Source organism: Mauremys mutica, chromosome 1 (assembly GCF_020497125.1).
Source record: "Mauremys mutica isolate MM-2020 ecotype Southern chromosome 1, ASM2049712v1, whole genome shotgun sequence".
Taxonomy (NCBI): Eukaryota; Metazoa; Chordata; order Testudines; family Geoemydidae; genus Mauremys; species Mauremys mutica.
The window spans coordinates 131,164,168-131,179,961 of record NC_059072.1 but is presented as its reverse complement, the minus strand read 5'-3'; the positions used below and the strand labels follow the sequence as shown (position 1 = coordinate 131,179,961).

At 41.2% G+C, this 15,794-nt stretch overlaps 1 protein-coding gene across 1 annotated transcript in view; it reads left to right on the top strand.

The window, feature by feature from the left end:
- The window catches only part of LOC123354280 (potassium voltage-gated channel subfamily KQT member 1-like), an 824,442-nt gene that overhangs the window by 424,139 nt on the left and 384,509 nt on the right, over positions 1-15,794 (top strand). The gene's annotated exons all lie outside the window — the stretch shown is intronic.

Genomic DNA, 15,794 nt, shown 5'->3' with positions numbered 1-15,794 from the left:
TGCAGGATTTTAATTTTAACTTGCAGATCCTATTAAGTCACAACTATTTGGCTGAATTCCAAAGGTTGGAAATTAAAAGGATTGAACTGAACTGAAATTTCTTTGATAGCATCTAGGATTAACTATTGCAACTCCTTGTTTATTGGTCTTCTGGAAGACAGAGTAAACTTTCACTCATTCAATATTCTGCCCTTAACTCATCTTTTGGCTAACATAACACCAAGGCCCTGACCACTTCTGCTCATTATAAATCCTATGACATTTTTGCAGGAGTTAGAGGTGTTAATCCCACTGTCCTAGCCAAACTGCAGCCGGAGTGATTACATTATGGATTTATTTTAGCCTCCAGTGCACTCTTAATTGGCTAATGGATTCACTTCCTGCCCTAAATACTTGTGCAATGTTGCTGAGTGCTGTTAAATAGCTGCCTTGCTTCACTCCAGAGGTTGCTGTATTCTAAGACCCGGGTACCTGCGTTTCAGTGGTGTATAAATTGATTTTTGTAGGTCTACCTGCAATCACAGTGAGTTTGCCACCTACTTTAGTGTAGTTCCTCACCATGTGGAATTTGATGCCCTAGATGTATATTCTTATTTTGATGCAGAGGTTGTATAAATCCCCACACATAAAAGAAAAGACTATCCTTTGCATAGACTGTAATTATTGGCCTGATTCAGCATTGCATTACTTCAGACACTAAGGAGACTCCACTGATACCAGTGGAGTTACACCAGCACACAGATAGAGGAACACAGAGGTTCCTCTAATTTGATTTCACAAAGAAAGCAGCTGTGTCTTGTTATAATTCATCATTATAAAAATGTTTAAATTGTATTCTACGACATTTGTGGAAGCATGTTCATATCTATTACAGAATATAGTTGTTCTGGGGACATAATTAAAGCAGTTTAATGATAAATGGACTGGTATTTATGGCAAAAATGTTACTTTATTATTTTTTGCTAAGTGAACACTGTTGCTTTTCCTTTTGGTAGTTGGCTCAGACAGCAGTGTCTGCCTTTACTATTGCTGCTTTTCTCTGCAATGCCACAATCCTCTCTCAATGAGCCACAGACCAAAGTAAGCAACTGACCTCCTGCATGCAGGGGTTCCTGAAACTTGCATAGATCTCACGGAATCCACTCAGGGCCCTCATTGGGCATTCAGTCCTACTGAAAGCAGTCTCCTGATTGGCCCTTCTCCTTTGCCCTGCTAACTGTCCCTTGTGAGAACCTGAGCAGGAATGAAAGGGGGCATAGCATCTGCTGCAAGAGGAAGCTCCCCGATCATTTGTTCTCCTTTGGCCTAGCTAGGCTCCTACCTTTGGGCAGGGTGTTATTCCATTTCAACTCAGCATTTCTAAGCATCTCATTATTTTATTGAACAATTCAATATTATGTGATGAAAACTGCTAAAGGCTTAGCATGAATATTTTCATTAAGTAAAATAATCCTTTCAGATTTTGTTAGTGCTATTGTAATTTCATGGGGTGGAAGGAGAGTTCTTATAATTTTGCTATGATTGTTTAATATCTTGTCTTCAAAGCTTAATAGTTGATTAAATTTCCTGAGTTGACACAGAGGTTTATCAAGTGGTTAAATATAATTAAAGTTAGTTTACAAACACCACTGGTGCTCCTCTTAAGATATTAAAAAAAAATTAGTAGGGCTAGAACAGCCAAATGACCATCCATCATGCTAATAAATGGAGGGTGGAATGATTAATAAGAGGGATCTGTCATGAAAACAAACTGTATCATTTGATGAAACTGCATTGCCGGGGCCCAAGGGAATTAATCATACAATGTTACATTGGGCCATGGAGATGGCTCAGCTTCTTTAGCCACTTCTTCTTTTAGAAAGCTGATAACACTATTGGACTTTTTGCTGCCCATTTTTTATTTCTATGCCTGTAGTAGGTAGAGCATGGGAGAGCTTTTGTTTTGTTTATGACCTCTCTGAATGCCTGTGAACATTGTTGGTTTGTTTGTTTTTAAGGTGATATGATCAGAAATAAATTGGGCCACCAAGGATGCCCCTTGATTGGATTAGTTTCTGATATCAGTGTATTTTTGCTAGGACTCGGGGTTTTTTTTTTTTCCCTTCAGCACTTGTGTAAAGCATGCAATGGGAATCAGGACAGACTTTCATTTAACAAACCAATGCATTGTGAAAACCCAAGTGAGGTCTTGACCTCCAAGTTCTGGACTAACCTGAGACCAGAGCAGCCAGATTAAATAGAACTGTCAAGGGAAGATCTATGGTTGGGAACTCTGAAAGGTCAGTGCCAAAGTTAATGACCCATAAACAAGCAAGAACATCACAACATAATAATGGCCAGACTGGGTCAAACCAATGATCTGATGACAGTGGACAGTGCCAGATGCTTCAGAGGGAATAAACAGAGCAATTATGAAGTGATCCATCCCCTGTTGTCCAGTCCTGGCTTCTGGCAATTGGAGGTTAAGGGGCAACCAGAGCATGTGGTTGCATCCCTGACCATCTTGGCTAATAGTGATTGATGGACCTATCCTCCCATCATATTATCTAATTCTTTTTTGAACCCAGTTATACTTCACAACATCCCATTGCAAAGAGTTCCACAGGTTCAACTGTGCATTGTGAGAAGTAGTACTTCCTTTTGTTTGTTTTAAACGTGCCGCCTCTTAACATTGGGTGACCCCTAGTTTATATGTTATGTGGAGGTGTAAATAATACTTTTTCTCCGCGCCATTCATGATTTTATAGACCTCTATCAAATCTCTCCTTAGTCGTCTCTTTTCTAAACTCAACTGTCCCAGTCTTTTGAATCTCTTCTCATATGGAAGTTGTTCCATACTCATAGTTATTTTTGTTGCCTTTCTCTGTGCCTTTTCCAATTCTAATATGTTTTTTGAGATGGGATGATCAGAACTGCATGCTGTATTTAAGGTGTGGGCATACCAAGTTTTCTGTATTATCTATCCCTTTTCTAATGGTGGTTAACGTAGTTAGCTTTTTTAACTGCCACTGCACTTTGAGATGATATTTTCAGACAGCTATCCATGATGAGGGGATGTAGGGACAAAATTAGAAAGGCCAAGGCACAAAACGGGATCAAACTATCTAGAGGCATAAAGGGTAACAAGAAAACGTTCTAAAAATACATTAGAAGAGTAAGACCAAGGCCAGGGTAGGCCCGTTACTCAATGAGGGGGAGAAAACAATAACAGAAAATGTGGAAATGGTAGAGGTGCTTAATGACTTCTTTGTTTCGGTTTTCACCAAGAAAGTTGGTGGTGATTGGATGTCTAACATACTGAATGCCAGTGAAAAAGAGGTAGGATCAGAGGATAAAATAGGGACAGAATACGTTAAAAATTACTGAGACAAGTTAGATGTCTTCAAGTCACCAGGGCCCAATGAAATGCATCCTAGAATACTCAAGGGGCTGACTGAGGAGATATCTGAGCCATTAGTGATTATCTTAAGCCATGAAGATGGGAGAGATTCCAGAAGATGGGAAAAGGGCAAATATAGTTCCAATCTACAAAAAGGGAAATAAGGACAACCTGGGGAATTACAGACCAGTCAGCTTAACGTCTGTACCCGGAAAGATAATGGAGCAAATAATAAAGCAATCAGTTTGCAAACATCTAGAAGTAACAGTCAGCATGGATTCATCAAAAACAAATCGTGTCAAACCAACCTGATAGCTTTCTTTGACAGGGTAACAAGCCTTGTGGATATGGGGAAGCAGTAGACATGGTATATCTTGACTTTAGTAAAGCTTTTGATACTGTCTTGCATGACCTTCTCATAAACAAACTAAGGAAATGCAAGCTAGATGGAGCTACTATAAGGTGGGTGCATAACTGGTTAGAAAACCGTTCCCAGAGAGTAATCATCAGTGGTTCACAGTCATGCTGGAAGGGCATAATGAGTGGAGTCCTACAGGGATCAGTTCTGGGTTCAATATCTTCATCAATGATTTAGATAATGGCATAGAGAGTACACCTATAAAGTTTGCTGACAAGACTAAGTTGGGAGGGGTTGCAAGTACTTTGGAGGATAGGATTAAAATTCAAAATGATCTGGACAAACTGGAGAAATGGTCTGAAGTAAATAGGATGTAATTCAATAAGGACAAATGCAAAGTATTCCACTTAGGAAGGAACAATCACACATACAAAATAGGAAATGAAAGGCTAGAAAGTGGACCACAAACTAAATATGAGTCAACAGTGTAACTCTGTTGCAAAAAAAGTAAACATTATTCTGGGATGTATTAGCAGGAGTGTTGTAAGCAAGACACAAAAAGTAATTCTTCCGCTCTACTCCTATTTAGGCCTCAACTGGAGTATAGTGTCCAGTTCTGGGTGCCACATTTCAGGAAAGACATGGACAAATTGGTGAAAGTCCAGAAAAGAGCAACAAAAATGATTAAAGGTCTTGAAAACATGACCTATGAGAGAAGATTGAAAAAAAATGGGTTTGTTTAATCTGGAAAAGAGAAGACTGAGAGGGGACATAACAGTTTTCAAGTACATAAAAGGTTGTGTAGCACCCCCTCTCCACCCGGTTACCTTCTTTAATGCCAATCTGCTTAGAGGTTTTGATGGACAGGTCAGGGTTCCTCTGGATCCCGCCCCCTGCTCAGCAGGGTGTATCTTCTTTACTTTTTTCTATGAATTTATTTGGCGGTGCCTCCACCCCCCTTGCTCCTTTTTGGCAGGGTCACCAGGGCAGCTTGGGAGGAAAACTCTACCCACGGGGTAATCCCCACTTACGTGCCAGATAGTTGGAGACTTCCAAGAAATAACACAAATACATACAATATATTCAACACAATAATTATATTACACAGGAGACAAATATAACATAACAGGGTAAAACGCTATTCTTAGGGTCACCGGTGCCCAGGCTGATAATACCCGTGACTTTCCCCAGTCACGTGACCTGATGTAGCAAATGTAAGATTAGGATCACATTGGTAGGTGTACTTTGATGGGGCCCCTAATGATCTGTGACCACAAAATTCTAATCTGCAGTGGTCTAGCAGTGTGGCTGACTGGGTTCAGTACAGCCCAAAGGACTCACAAGTGGGCGAAGGTGGTAAATCCCTCCACAGGTTTAATACGCAGCAAGTTATAAAATCCTCAAACCTTTACTCCCTGGCTTGAGGACACAGTTCAGGGAGTAGGGAGTTCCCAAAACAAGTTCCCTGACTAACTAACAGATGGTGCATTCTCAACCTCCATGAATGATCCTCAGGTTCAGAGATGACTCTGGACTCCTCAGTCACTGCAGGGGGCTGATCTCTGCTGGCAGGGATCCTCTTCAGGCAGGAGTCAGGCTGCTTCTGGTCCCAGGATTTCCCCTCACCACAAAGGGGTGCAGGGCTCAAGGTGCAGTTTACACAAAAATCCAAACTTAGTCTCCTAGCCCAGCATCCAGACACACACACAGCAGGCAGCAGCCCTGGACTAGCAGCCAGAGCAGAGCTGCCCATGTGGTGACTGGTCTCACCTAGGGAGCTGCAGGGCTAACTCAGCCTGGCTGGGGAAGTTTCCCAGCAAAACTCTACAAACTTGGAGTCATCAGTGGAGTGGGAAAAGCCCAGCTGGGGGATCTTGGTTTCAGGGAGAACCCTGCATGCAGGCCTGGCACTCACCAGCTCCCCACACAGCCAGTCCTGCCCTTGCCCTGGCTGGCTCCAAACTGCCTCAAAAATGGCTCTCCCCTTTCCTGAACTCCCTGGGAAGCGCATCTCACTCCCTATTGGTTGCCGGTCAGACTCTGAGTCTGCCTTGGCCTCCCCTCCCTACCAGGGACAATGTGCCTCTCCCTGGGCTGCCAGCAGACAGAGCCCCAGGAATCTAGGTCATCTCCTTGGGGGTTACAGTTGTTACAAGGAGAGGGAGAAAAATTGTTCTTCTTAACCTCTGAGAATAGGAGAAGAAGCAGTGGTCTTAAATTGCAGCAAGGGAGAGTTAGGTTGGACATTAGGAAAAACTTCCTAACTCTCAAGGTGGTTAAGCACTGGAATAAATTGCCTAGGGAGCTTGTGGAATCTCCATCACTGGAGATTTTTAAGAGCAGGTTAGACAAACACCCACCAGGGATGGTCTAGATAATACTTAGTCCTGCCATGAGTGCAGGGGACTGGATTAGATGACCTCTTGAAGTCCCTTCCAGTTCTATGATTCTATGACTCCAAATCTTTCCTGAGTGGAAACAGCCAATTTAGATCCCATCATGTTGTATGTATAGTTGCCGTGATGGTTTCTGATGTGCATTACTTTGCATTTATCAACACTGAATGTCATCTGACATTTTGTTGCCCAGTCACCCAGTTTAATGAGAACCCTTTGTAACTCATTGCGGTCAGTTTTGGATTTAACTTCAGTAATTTTGTATTGTGTGAAAAAAATTGCCACCTAACTGTTCAGGATGATTTATGAATATGTTGAATAGCACTGGTCCCAGTATAGATCTTTGCGGACCCTGTTATTTATCTTTCTCCACTGTTCCATGAGAGGACCTTCCCTCTTATCCTATTACTGCTTAGTTTGCTTAAGGGTGATCCTGGAGCCTCTGCCAGTCGATCGCAATCTCTGGCAGCTAAAACCTGGCAGCACAGTGGGGCTCATGCAGGCTGCGTGCCTGCCTTCGCCCCTGCACCACTTCTGTAAGCAGCTGGCTGCTGGCACGTCTCTGTGGCCCCTGAGGGGGGAATGAGGCAGCTCCGTGAGCTGCCCCCAGCACTGTCCCTGCAGTGCTTGCGAGTATGGGCAGCGCACTGAGACCTGCTGCCCCCTACCTCCAGGTGCTGCAGAGACATGCCAGCAGCCAGTCGTTTTCGAGAGCGATGTTGGGCCAGGGCAGGCAGGCAGCCTGCCTGAGCCCCGCTGTGCCACCAGCCGGGAGCTGCATGTGGTAAGCACCTTCTGGCCAGAGCCTGCACTTCGTACTCCCTCCTGCACCCCAACCCCTGCCCTGAGCCTGCACCCCCTCCTGCACGCAAACTCCCTCCCAGAGCCAGCACTCCTCCCCCCTCCTAAACCCCAATCCCTTGCCCCAGGTTCAGCCAATGCACACCCCACAGTGTAGAATGTTAACTGATTTGTGACAATCCCTGAAGGATTTTGGATCTATACACTACAAATGACACTAATAAAAAGTAAAACTCATGAAATGTCCAGTGGATTCTATGAGATTAGGTGCAGTGTGACCATCTGACCCCTGCACCCAAAGTCCCTCCCAGAGCTTGCACCCCAGACTCAGCCCAGAGCCCCCTCCCATACTCCAAATCCCTCAGCCCCAACCCAGAGCCTGCACCCCCTCCCGCACCCCAAACCCCTGCCCGGTGAAAATGAGTGAGGAGGAGAGAGTGAGCGATGGAGGGAAAGGGAATGGAGCGAGCAGGGCAGGGCCTTGGGGAAGGGTTGGGGTAGTTCCTAGGTTGATCTTAAATTCAAAAAGTGATCTTGTGAATAAAAAGGTTGGAGACCACTGCTTAAGAGCCTTTGATGTGGAACTTTGTCATAGGCTTTCTAAAAGTTGAAATACGCTATATCGACTGGATCACCCTTGTCCATATGCTTGTTCTCCCTCTCAAAGAATTCTAATAGATTGATGAGGAATGATTTCTCTTCCCCAACATTTCATGTTTATCTGTGTATCTGATCATTCTGTTCTTCATACTATAGTGTCACCCAATTTGCCTGATACTGGAGTTAGGCTAACAGGCCTGGAATTGCCTCTGGAGTCTGTTTAACAAACTGGCACTACTTTAGCTACCCTCCAGTCATCTGGTACAGAGGGAGTGATAGATTGCATACCACAATTAGTAGTTCTCCAACTTTATATTTTAGTTCCTTTAGAACTCTTGAGTAAAATTAGGTTAAGTAATGTTGTGTATTTGGTTGTCATGGGTTTTGTTACTATGGCAACTGAGTTAGACTATTAAGGGATAGCTCAGCCGGTTTCAACCGGCTGAGTGAGCTCTCTGTGTCTGTAAATAAAATGGAGGTTTTGGTTAGCTGTCTGCTCTCTGGCCTCAAGTGATTGCTTCCTACACCGGCTGCCCCAAGGATATAACAAGTAAGACAGCCACTAACTACAGATATTATATATTACAAATTAACCCCGAAAGACGTCACTAAGATTGCTTGTCATGTCATCATTTAGTTCATAACGCTGTGGGATACAGAGACAGAATTATATTTAGGTTTGCTATTGGTTACCATCATTGTCTTCAACTTCTTCATTTTTGATACATTCCTTTATAAAGAGAGAAATTGTTTCCCCAACACGTCCGATCAGAATGGCTTGGAAATTGAAACAAAAGCATTCAGAATCCAGCCATAGACTCATAGATTTTAAGGACAGAAGGGATCATTGTGATCATCTAGTCTAACCTCCTGCACATTGCAGGTCACAGAACCTCATCCACCCAGTCCTGTAATAGACCCATAACCTCTGGCTGAGTTACTGAAGTCCTCAAATCATGATTTCGAGACTTCAAGTTACAGAGAATCCACCATTTGCTCTAGTTTAAACCAGCACGTGGCCTGTGCCCCACGCTGCATAGGAAGGCAAAAAAAATGTTCATGATTTCTGCCAATCTGACCTGGGGGAAAATTTCTTCCTGAATCCAAATATGGTGATCAGTTAGATCCTGAGCCTGCTGGCAAGACCCAGCAGCCAGACACCTGGGAAAGAATTCTGTAGCAACTCAGAGCCCTCCTCATTTAGTGTCCCAGCTCAGCAGGCTGTAAATGTAATCATTTTTTATAATTTTAAACAAGGTTGCTCCTGGTCATATTTGGTTCAGAAGGAAAAAAGTGCTTCAGGAAGCTGAATTGGGATGTAGTAAGTGGTATGCTTTCCTCTAAGTCAGTAGTTTAAACCCAAGGTTGTGAGTTCAATCCTTGAAAGGGCCCCTTAGGGATCTGGTGCAAAAAATCAGTACTTGGTCCTGCTAGTGAAGGCAGGGGGCTGGACTCAATGACCTTTCAAAGTTGGGAGAGGGATAGCTCAGTGGTTTGAGCATTGGCCTGCTAGACCCAGGCTTGTGAGTTCAGCCCTTGAGGGGGCCATATAGGGATCTGGGGCAAAAATCTGTCTGTGGATTGGTCCTGCTTTGAGCAGAGGGTTGAACTAGATGACCTCCTGAAGTCCCTTCCAACCCTGACATTCTATGAAGATCTATGAAGTAGTTAACCAATATCCCAGTATAGTGCTGGGGGTCCTAAGCTGCTTGAGGGACATCTATTGTATAAGATGTAAACAGAGTTCTTGGCCCCATTTAATAATGACAGAGTCTATGCCACTCCTCATAAATTGGAGGAATTATGCCTGAGTGTCCTAACCCAATTCCTGTTTGAATAGCCTACCTAAATTCTCTATGCAATGCCACTAGATACACTTCTTCTTGCCTATTCTCTTTACGCCATATTCCACTCCAGAGCTGTAGGCATTTTGGTGGTGGGCAAAGTGATTTTTGTTTACTGCATGTCATTTACAAAGCACTTGGGGTTCTATCAAAATGGCAAGTGTTATATGAATGTAAAATTATGGTACTTCCTAAGCTTCATTGGATTTATACAATGACATGTTGAATGTATGACAATGACACTTCCCAGTTTCTCTAATGCCTTTTAGATATCTCACAAATTGCACTGTAGCTATTCCATTCTTGTTGTTCTGTGATTACTTATTTGTTACTATCCTCCCCTCTTTCACCACATCCCCAAGTTGTTTTGTCCTTCGGTTTCTTATCTACTCCTTCATTAAAAGTATTTACAACTCCGCACTGAAGTTTCAGTCCTCTTCCTATCTCACACCACTGTTTTTCTGAGCACCTTACTTCAAGCATTTCTCAAAATCTTATAAATTGTGTTGTTGGCTGTTGTTTTGTGTGGCCCGAATGTCTGCTCTCTACACTCTAGTTCTACCCAGTTGTAGCATATTTAGTCTCTGACTCCACTTGTTGGCTTGCTATTTACAACTAGCACCATTTAACTCATTTAGTGTGCAGGTGTCTGAGTGGTGGTGATGACCTGTGACATACAGGAGGTCAGATTAGTTGATGTTGTGGTTCCTTCTTGCCTTAAACTCTGCTTTTGTGAACTTGCATCTAAATTCAAAATACTTTAATCCATGATGTCATAAGGTCTATAGTACAAACAGCAGTGACTGCTAGCATCGTGTCTGCGCTGGCACTGCCACCACTGGTGGAGCTGCAATGGTGGAAAAGTTTAGAGGAAAATGTATAATGTAGACAAGAGCTATGATAGCAAAATCCTGTTGGTTTGCAGTACACCAGCTACTATTTCTGGTTTTGTAGCATTTATGCCTAGAGCTCCCTAGAAATTAAATTTACCATGACACAGAAGTTGCATCAAAGTTAGGCTTCTTATTCCTGTCCTTGGCTCACCACATGACCTATTAGGGAATGTCTTGTAACCTCTGTGTCTGTTTCCCCACATATAAAATTTGGATGATAATGTTCAGTCACTTTTGTAAAATGCTTTAATATCTATGGATCAGGAAAAAAAGAGTAGAAGAGGAAGGAGAGATAAAGTTTGCAATATAAAAATAAATACAGTATAGATATTACATACAGTGCAATCACTTGGACCTTCTGATCTGTGAAGGGGGGCGGGATGAGTCTAAGTCTATTATACAGTATATATCATAGCCGCCTCTGTACCTGGTAAAACATTTTTTTCATCATTTCACCCCTGGGGCAAGGGAGCGTGGGTTGAAAATACAGTGGGAAATAGCTTCCTAATCTATTAGTAGTTTTGCAATCCCCCAAAATAGGGTAAAGGGTTTAAAAAAACCTTAAACTCCATCAAATTCACTGATCCCCTCCCCCCATTCCTTTCATAGCCTTTGGGAGGGGAAATGATCATCCCATTAAATATTTCAAAAACCACATGCAAATACCTCAAGAGATTGATTATGGAGCACTTCCTGATGGCTAGATAGTACACATAGAACCATTATAATCTTTCTCTCAATCACATATTTTAAACCTGCCTGTATGGTGTGCTACAGTGAACTAAGATCAAATGTAGGAAACTTGTAGGTTGAAGTTTTACCCTTCTTCAATCTGTTTTGCTCCTTTATATGTTGCAGTTATAAATGTAAAAACAAAGAAGCATAGAGAACGCAAGATAAAACCACTAGCCGTTATTGAGCGATCTGGTATTTCTACATTCTTTTTTATTATAGCCAAGTGAGTGAATAGAACTAGACCACCATGCCACAGACTGGAACTAAGGAAATGTATTCTGACTTTGTAGTCAGGTAAGAGAGCATGCCCTGTCAAACAGGAGCCCTGATTTCAGAAATAGACTTTCCTAGGCTGTTGGAGTTTACAAAAATCACTGGCTCTGTTTCCAGATGAGGAGCATTACTATTATAGGGGTAGTGCTGCTGCAGTTCCCAACACAAGTTTATTGATGATAGATAATTTTCTATTTCTCTTGCTTCCAAAATAATTTAATGTAATAGTTAATTTGACACATGTTTTTAAACATATGATTAGGAGTATATCAGGGGGCTTCTGGGATAAAAACAGTGGAAGAGGACTGTATGGCCAAGACATTAATGAGTTATAGAGCCTTTTACCCCTAAGCCCTCTGGTTCAGATGTAGCCTATGTTACCACCTTACACTTGTTCAATAGCTTAATTGAATCAATATTTTGGTCACAGTCCTGGTCTTCATTTTCAAGTGTTTCCCTATAGCTAAACCTACCACCACCTGGGAATCTCAACGGAGAGGTGAAGGATTGAATGTGCATGGAGACTGATGTATCCTTTTACCTTCTAAATGTGGCCTCTTCAGGTAGATGGGAGAAACTCCACTCTCCAAGGCTGTCAATCCAGTACCTTTTACTAGCGCTAAATTCTGACTCTCAGAGACACATGAAATATTAACTGCAACTCTGTCACAAACTGTTATTTACAGATCTGCTTTATGGCTGCTGTTACAATGGTGCAACTTGGGTGGTAAGGAAGTACAGAATCCTATCGCTTTTGAAATCTGTGCACTTTGGTTGGGGTTTGGTTAGGCCAGAGTATTGTTATAATTATGCAACATTCAGACTATTTATTTGACATTTGCTTTAAATTTTATCATGCTCATTAGGAGGTCCTTTATTCCAAAGATTTTATCAGGCCTTATGACGTCTGTAATTATGCTATAATATCAGCCCCCACAGCTCTGCGAGAGCATTCCGATTTTTTTCCATGGCTTGGTCAGCTTCCTGGCTATGCTACATTGTATCACAAATAGCCGCTTATAAACACTGCAGAAACAGCATTGCACTCAGATGCTCTATTGACAACTGCAAGACTACTCAGAAGATAATTACTAACTTTTCTTGGGGGAAAAAAATGTAGCCAGACAAGGAAGGATAAATTTTTGTGAATGCAGACAATCTTAATTCAAACATTAATTTTCTCCAGCCACATTTAATTTGTTTTGGGTGGTGAAATGGTATATTTCCCTTTATTTTATCATTTATCAGAAAAACATCTTTTATATATGAACACAGGTATGGAGGGGATAGATCATCTGGTTTTATTTTGTAAATATACATGACAGTGGGGGAATGATTTAAACCCAAGAGACTGCAAGGAAATTTGCAGACAATGTCACTTCAGTGCTTTAAATGGTACTAGATGAGGACAAATTATTTTCATACATTCACAGAGAGTAACACTAAACGTTACCATATCTCCAGAATAGCACAGCTAAGTGTGTGAAAGCAGTTCCCTGCTGCATCAGCAAGCTGGGCAAACTGTAACTTGTTACGCCTGTCAGCACCTAAGCTTACAGACTGAGACAAGATTATGCAGAGAACTGTGCTATTTAAAGTGCATTGCAGAATGCTGAAAAATTCCTAGTACTGCAGAACCAACTAAGGCACCAGTACAGGTGTAGAATTGATAGCTCTGTAGACATTCATAATTCATTAAAGGCCACATCCTGCAGGCAATAGCTGGCGTATCTGCACAGCAGCAGATCCATTGGTCCCTTATCACTCTAACCCCCTTTCCCTCCACCCCCATCCTGCCAAAGGAGCATACTATGTACCTCCATGGAGCAGGACTCTGTGCTGTAAAAGGAATTTACCTCACTTATTCAGGCTTCTGAAATCTGGCTCCTAACTCCTCTCTGTCTCCCTCAGTCCATCACAGCAGCACCAGTTCTACTGTGTTTGGGACTGTCTAATGCCACAATTGTGGTGGAAGAAGGATTTGCCTCTGTATTTGTATAAAGAATAAATTGCTGTATTTTCAAATGGAAACATCAATTCAGCAGCAGGTATTCAGGGAATGATCAGTTACTGCATTTTAGGAAAGCAAGCACTCTCTTGGCTAGTAACTGTGTGTGAACAACATAAAAAAATAATACCCTAATTTTCTTCTCTAATAAATGTAACATTAAAAAAATTATTGGACCACGAGTACAGTAAAATGCTCCAGAGTTGCCTGTGAAGAAATAAAATCAAGTATTTCACATCCTAAGTTTGTTCTCCTGGTAGCTTTCCCTTGAAATGAATTCTGCTGCGGCTGCAAAATGGAAAATAGATAGCTAGGAAGTTGAAGCCAGGGCTGTGTTAACATTCATAGTTCTATACACTGATTTTAGGACTATAACATTAGCACTTAATGTCTAAAGTGAAAAGCAACCCAGTATCAGGAGGGCGGATTGGTACCCTCCACAATGTACCATATGTGCAGATATTCTTTGCCAACAAAAAAAAAAGTGCTTATTAAAAAGTTGCACAAAAAAGTGGCCATTAAAAGGCTATTTATGAATTCTTTCTGTCAATCTTGTGATTATTTTATTCAATACCTTGAAATCTGAGGAAACAATAGTCCCAATTCATGGTAGCTTGTATTGTGCTGCTATATAATATCTGTCTGTTACTTTAAATATTAGTGGAAATGTGCTTCATGCAGAAGACTTGCAAATTTGCACAGCCAGAGGGCTCTGTAGATTGAGCAAAAGCAAAACCCAGTAGGCAATTTCATATGAAATAAGAAAATAAAACACTCAAGCCTTTGCACTTTGACACTAAGGGATTGTCTACACTGCTATAGCTAAGTATCTCTCTTACACACCCAACCAACACAGAATGTGATACAGTTAACAGTAAGAAGATGCTCTAGAGAAAGAAAATAACTACACTGGAAAAGGCACCTTTATACAGATTTAACTGTGTCCATAGCAAGGTTTGCTGTAATATAACTTTCAGTAAAAAAAAAAAAATCACAGTCCTAATCGACATAGTTATATTGGTAAAACTTTTAAGCATAGACCAAGTTTAAGTAATACCTTCCCTCAAATAGAAATAAGTAACAGCCATAAAGCATAAAAAAAATTTTATCCTCTCAAAAAATCCAATCAAAATTATTAAACAAGAAAGAAAATATTTAACTAGACCCTCCTTTTTAATATTTTTATTTTTATATGAATTTCCTGATATCCTCCCAAACCCAGCAGAGATTATATTTGCAAAAACACCATGGCAACATCTCTCTGTCTTTCTATAATTAATAGTGTTGTTTGTCATCCAACAGTTCTGTCACAACAAATAGGTTCTGTCATAGAGAAAAAAGTTATGTCAATAGTTTGGGGGGGTTGAAACAGGAACTTGGAACATTTCAATTGTATTCAAGTAGGTTGTTTTTATGTTAGCTTTGTATACTCCTTGAGGGAGTGATTGTGTTTTCTGGTATATATAATAATATTAGCATCAAAGGGAAAGGTACATGTTATGTCCTAGGGGCAGCCGGTGTAGGAAGCAAATCACTTGAGGCCAGAGAGCAGACAGCTAACCAAAACCTCCATTTTATTTACAGAAACAGAGAGCTCACTCAGCCGGTTGAAACCGGCTGAGCTATCCCTTAATAGTCTAACTCAGTTGCCATAGTAACAAAACCCATGACAACCAAATACACAACAGTACACAAGGCAAAATAAGGAAAGAACAAGTTAAAGAAGATTTAGATAAGTTAGATGTATTCAAGTGGCTAAGACCTGATGAAATTCACCCTACGGTACTTAAGGAACAAGCTGAAGCAATCTTGGAACGTGGAGTAGATATTGCTGTTGCTGAGATGCCTGTTCTTCTGAAGTGCCGTGCGTATAGAGCCCAACCCTGTGAGTGCTGAGCTGCTCTCCAAATGAGGGTGAAGGTGCTCAGAACCTATCAGAATTGGGCCCTTTGTTGCAACATCATCAGCTCACTTGATCATGCCACATTTATCATGGTTTTGTGATTGGTTAAATTGCTTTTGTTAGCTATGGGATTAATTATTTTGATTGCCTGCTGTCACAGCCATAAAAAGTTATGCTTTTAGTTACTTAAAATCATGGTAGAAAGCTCAACATTTTATATAATTAGAAAACAACAGCTATTCAATCTCAACTATCTACTAATGCTTTTATGTTTAAATTGTACTTTGCTTTTTTCTTAGCTATGCTCCGTGCTTTTATTATTATTTTTTTTAGATTTCTCTTCATTTTTCCATCCTAGAATTAAAAAGGACTGATGTACAGCACTTTTAACCAGTGTCTCTCTGCAGTGGAGATTAGCTTGAAATGAATTCATTTTGACTGTATAGACAAGTGTTTTGAATTTATGGAATCGAAACGCTCTTTCAGCAATTATTTTGAACAAGTCTTTCAACTTGTACCTATCAGAGCTGATCCTTGGAGATGAGTGGCTCAAATAAAAATGAATGTTACATTATCTAAGCAGAACTGTAGCAGTCCCTTGCTC